This window comes from Nyctereutes procyonoides, unplaced genomic scaffold (genome assembly GCF_905146905.1).
Source record: "Nyctereutes procyonoides isolate TBG_1078 unplaced genomic scaffold, NYPRO_anot_genome, whole genome shotgun sequence".
NCBI lineage: Eukaryota > Metazoa > Chordata > Mammalia > Carnivora > Canidae > Nyctereutes > Nyctereutes procyonoides.
The window spans coordinates 38178667-38184666 of record NW_026575139.1 but is presented as its reverse complement, the minus strand read 5'-3'; the positions used below and the strand labels follow the sequence as shown (position 1 = coordinate 38184666).

Here is a 6000-nt window from a genome sequence, read left to right as displayed (position 1 = left end):
TACTTCTTCTTTTTTTTAAGTTTTATTTATTTATTCATGAAAGACAGAGAGAGAGGCAGAGACACAGGCAGAGGGAGAAGCAGGCTCCATGCAGGGAGCCCAATGTGGGACTCGATCCTGGGACTCTGGGATCATGCCCTGAGGCAAAGGTAGATGCTCAACCACTGAGCCACCCAGGTACCACTAATTTCTTCTTTTATTTGTATTTTAACAACTTTTCATAATGCACATGCATTTTGAAATAAGAAATAAAAGTTATTTAAAAGAGAAGGTAGTGCTCACTTCAGCAGCATATATACTAAATTTGGAACAATACCGAGAAGATTAGCATGGCCCTTGCACAAGGATGACATACAAATTCATCAAATGTTCCATATATTTAAAAAGATAATAAAATAGAAGAGAAGGCAGAAAATAAAATGGAAATATGTTAACATTTAAACACTTAAAATTTTTAAAATATGGGTATATCACTAAATTACCAAAAACAAAGATGAAAGAGATGTCAAGCTGAGAAGAATTTGTAAATTATATGACAGTGGGTTAATAAGAAAAAGAATATCCCAGTATAAGTTCAGCTATTGTAAGCCATAGTCTAGTCTAAAAAAGAAGAAATATGAATAACAATGTGAGTTTTTAAAAATGTGAATATGAATTTTAGAAAAATTAATGTTGCCAATAATCAAAGAAATGAAAAATTAACATAGGCACACTTTTTGCTTATTTGATTGGCAAAGATTGAGTAATCCAGAGTTTTGTGAGAGTGTGGAAAATGAATATTTTATCATGGTTTTGATAAGAATATAAAGATTTACAAAATTTTTAGATGGAAATTTCAAAATATGTTTTGAAAGCCTTAAAATACAGTCCTTGATCAGATAGGAATTTTTCCTGAGAATATAATTGGTTAATTGTCCATAAGTGTATGTTTAGCTAATGAACATTAAAAAGATGATTAACCTCACAACTACTCTGAGAAGTGAAAACAATAAACTATATTTCATCCACAGCACTGTCAAAGCTTAACATTTTTTCTAATGTCAACTGTTGTCAAGGTTCTGAAAATATGGATATGTATTGCTGATAGGAAGCTAACTAGGTATATTCACTTTGGAAGACAAATTTGACACTCTCTATTAAAAAAAATACTATGCTTACTCTGACACAATGACTCTACATTTTGGTGCCTAACCAGAGAAAAAGATACACATCTACGAAGAGAGAAATAAGTTCATGTTCATATACTACTTATAATAGAATCTCACCAAAAAAGAACAGCCTAAATTTCCATACATAAAGAACAGACACATGGGAGATAGTAAAGTCATAATATGAAGGAATGAATTTAGATTTCTGTAAAACTATGTAGGAACAGGTTATCAAAACACTGCTGAATGAAAAGGCAAACCACAGAATGATATACGCAGAACAATACTGTTGGTGTAAAAAACATAAGGCTTTACTAAATGTTTTTTGATACATATATTATGTATGTATAAAAATGGATTATAATATGCACCAAACTCATCATAGTTATTTCCTCTGCAGAGAAAGGAGAGGACCAAATGAGTAGACAGTCACCAAAGGGAGTTTTCATTTTACTTGGAGCAGTCTCATCTCTTTCTTTTTTAAAAGAAGAATGTTGATATACTTTAAAAATACTTATATACATGGAAAAGCTGGGAAATAATGTGTTGCAACATTAATAACAGTTAATTTTGGGTAGTGGGAAATGAGTATTTGTTTCTGCTTTCTATGTTTTTATTTATTAAAGATTCAAACTCTTCTCCCAAAGAGATGTATATAAAGAATCTTTACCATTGCTTTGTTGAAGGAGAAGAGGAAGGAGGGGGAAAGAGGAGGAAGAAGGGAGGAGAAGAAGAAAGAAGAAAGATGGAAGGAAGGAAGAAAAGGAAAAAGGAAAGAAAAAAATCTGAAAGGCTATATAGTATATGACTGGCTGCTAGGGGTTGGGGAAAGGAGGGATGAATAGAAGTGCAGAGGATTTTTAGGGCAGTGAAACCAAGCTGTATTATAATAACAGATACATGTTATTTTACATGTGTTCAAAGGCATAGCATGTATAACACCAAGTGTGAATCCTAATGTCTAGGGACTTTGGGTGATAATGATATGTGAGTGTAGGTTCCCCAATTGTAACACATGTACCACTCTGGTGAAGGATGTGGATAATGAGGAGGCTGTGCATGTGTAGGGGCAGGGGGTATATGGGATATCTCTCTACCTTCCTGTCAGTTTTGCTGTGAACCTAAAACTGCCCTAAAAACATAAAATCCATTAAAAAAAAAAGACAATTTAAAAGTTCCAACGTAGACAGTTGATAAAATAATGGTATACTATAGAAGGAAGGTATGGTATACCTTTTCCTTTGGTAGAAGAAACTATTGTTAAAAATAACAATAATATGTAGACATTTTTAAGCTTACAAGAAGTATAAGATTAAAGTTTTAAGAAAGGCAGGTGCAAACATAATTAATGTTAGGAATCCATTTTGTGAAAAAGAAATGAGCATTTCTGAAAGATGGATCTATGGCTAAGTGTCTTATACTTTATCTGTATTTTCTCACTTATCTGAAGAGGGCCTTTATTAATTAAAAAATAAAGCTGACAAAAGAAAAAGAATCTAGCAGGTATAGGGAAGAAAGATAAATCATTGGCATATCTAGTATTGCCCTAGGTAATATATGGTTTTTATTTGGCTTTTATTCATCCCTTTTGTTATCTTAAACACACGTACACACACACACACACAACCATCCAGCAGCTCCTTTTCTCAAAAAGACACTCAGAATTTCATGCTGCCAAAGGAAACCCTCTGACGGGCAAAAAGGATTTGAAACATAATTTCAAATGAAAATGCAAGTGATTAGGGCACCCGGGTGGTTCAGTTGGTAAAACATCTGCCTTCAGCTCAGGTCATGATCCCAGGGTCTTGGGATGGAGCCCCACGTTGTGTTTCCTGTTCAGTGGAGAGCCTGCTTCTCCCTCTCCCTCTGCTGCTCCCCCTGCTCTATCTTTATCTCTCTCTCTCTCTCTCTCTCTCTCAAATAGATAAATAAAATCTTGAAAAGAAAATGCAAGTGATTTATTGCATTACCCCCTAATGTGAGACAGCTGAGGACATAGCAATTCGTTCCATGTATAGGAACCTGGATTCCAGTATCTACCAGTATTTCTACACCATAGAGAGCCAAGACACCTGACTCAGAATTACCTGGAGTGCTTCTTGAGAAGGAAGGTCCGTAAAAGGCCTGACATGTGGCACAAGAGGCCCTGGCATCAGCAGAAATAAACACTCTGGAAGATTTCCTATGTGCTCTCAAATTCAAAAACCTTTGCCAGAGACTAATACCGAATCATTAGGATTTTTCAGAAACCTGGATTCTTCATTTAAGTTCCAGTTCTAACAGTTGAGGTGAGGATAACACACAGAAGTGTCTTTGAGCTTGCTTTGAAGAGTTCCAACACCAAAGAGGAAGAAGCTATTGTTACCAGTCACGCTCCCTGAGAGGCAGAGCCTTGGCATTTTACAGATGACCAGACACAGAAGGAAATGCTTTCAGAATGAATTATCTTTAGGTAGTCCCAGATAAGAAAGATAGTATGAGTCAGGGAATTCCTCTCAATCCAAAGCACAGAGGGCCAGGCCTATCACATAGGTGATGAGCATGCAAGGACATCAATCAAACTTCCTAGAATGCGAAGAATTCTTCTGATGCAACACAAAGAAAGTCTGCTTTTGACAAAGGACCCTCTTCAGTCCCTAAGTACCTCAGGATGGTAACCAGCCTTGCTAAATATTCCTTAGAAAGCCCTAAAAATGATTTGCCCTATCCCTTTCCTGCTCCAACCAATTTCTGCTGTAAGATGTAGAGACAGAACAGGAAAGCAAAATGTCTCCTCTTCAATAAATTTGGGTTTTAATACACATGGAACACTCTCCAGGGTGGAATGTTCTGGACCTACACTGATTGCTAAGTGACCACTGGCCACAGGTGGCTATTGAGCACTTGCAGTGTGGCCAGTATGAATTGGGATGTGCTATAAATGTAAAATACACGGATTTCGAAGACTGTAAAAAAAAAGAATGTTAATTACTTAATTTTTATTTAATTACATGTTGAAAAGATACGTGGTTAAATATATTGTTACAATTACTTTCACCTGTTTCTCTGTACTTTTTAAAAATGTGTCTACTAGAACACTTTAAATTATATATGCGACTTGTATTTCTACCAGACAGCAGTGCCTGAGAACGAAAAAGTGAGCAGATGCTGCCTAGCAAAATGTAAGTGGGAGGTGGCTACTCTATTGCTTTTCAACCTAGCCCAAACAGAAGCACAACTTCCATTTTAAAAATGTCTTTTTCTGAACCTCTCTCAAATTGCTGAGATTTCTTTCCTTTTCTTCAGTGATGTTCCTTGTGGTGAAATGAGAGATGCACTCTTACTTTCACTTTTTTGATCTCTCAGTTCCTCAAAGTTAGAGGCCATGTTGTCTTTCTGTGTTTTGTGTGTCTCTTCACCCACTGTGAATGCAAGATACCGATTTGGCCCACAATGACCCATCTGGGCAAACTCTCTTCTATTGTTCACACCTGATGGATGTTCATCAACATTTGTGGTGGTTCATTAGTGTTCAGGTTTATAGATGAACTATAGCTAATTGATGAGCATTTATTGCTAATGAGTAAAGGCTGAAAGAGTTTTAGTTAACTCTGAACAAAAGATCAAAAGTTAATTCATGAACCAGAAAACACCTGCTTGGTGCAAAGCATGGGGGAGTAGGTAAGTATACGTTTAACCAGGGAAAAAAGAAGCAATGAGATTAGACTTGTACATAAAGTATGCATTCAGTAACCACAGCAGGAAGACTTTGGTCTGAGAAGGGAATAGTTGGGTAGAAGGAATTTTAGACATGAGTTTAGATTTTAGAGCTGATTAAGATATGTCTCCTAAGCTGGGCAAAGCCAGAGTCTGTTGCAGCAGTTTGTGTGTTTAATTACATATTGAGCTCTTCTCACGAAATGATAAATAGCTTGTACAAGTGTATATATGTCTACTCCAGCACACATGTGTGTGCACAGGCACACACACACATGCACACACTTTGCCTCGCACCATCTCCCTTCTAGAGCTAAAAGCTCCACAGTTCCCATTAAAAACCCCTCATGGGAAACAAGAAGCTTTTCAAACATGAATCTGAAAAAATGTAGAGGATTATAATGTTTAATCTTAAAACATTTGTTATTCTGCGGCTGCTTGTACCAGTGGGCAATTACCAAAACAAGGATTAACTAAAATCCGACTTTGGTCAGTTCAGGAAAATCTGTGGGTCAAAGGGAGGAGTTTGTGAAAATCACAAACATGTTTTAAAGGATTAAGCAACCTATTTGCAGTGTTTCTGTGGGACCTGCCCATCCCCTCCTGTTCTAATACTCCACCAACTCTTACTCTGCCTTGGTTTTCGTATTGTTTGTCTTAAATGTTGCAACCTAGTGCCAATTAGAGATAACCTGTGTTGGCAAGATTCATTTCTAAAATTTAAAATGATTCTAGAAAATTAGGAGCTATCAGCCATTCATACATTTGTGTGAATTTGTTCAATGACACCTGAGACCAGCTGTGTTGGAAGAATGGATGGAGGGGTTTTGACTGAGGGGAGGAGAGTGCAAGCAATCCGTGGAACTTGGAGCACTTTTAGAATCCAGACAGACCTTGGAAAGTACTGTGGTAGAGAACACTGAGTGCCACAAGGAAATGCAAATCTGGTGAGAAGGGACACTAGCTACTATGGAGAGAGCAAGGTGCAAAGCGAGGTGAGGAAATGGATGAGGACATGCTTCACCTGGTTCAGATTTTCCTAAGGCAACATCTACTGGCTCAGGAGAAGGAAAAGGAATGCTTTTTCCTCTCTTCCACCCTCTTTATTCCCGCAAAGACTGTCTCCTTGCCCCACCATTCAGACTTTAGGCTACTA

At 37.1% G+C, this 6000-nt stretch overlaps 1 non-coding gene across 1 annotated transcript; it reads left to right on the top strand.

The window, feature by feature from the left end:
* Positions 1-274: 274 nt before the first annotated feature.
* Positions 275-381, top strand: LOC129496520 (U6 spliceosomal RNA). Its single transcript, XR_008661795.1, has one exon. It is a non-coding gene; the product is annotated as a U6 spliceosomal RNA (small nuclear RNA).
* Positions 382-6000: the final 5619 nt, after the last annotated feature.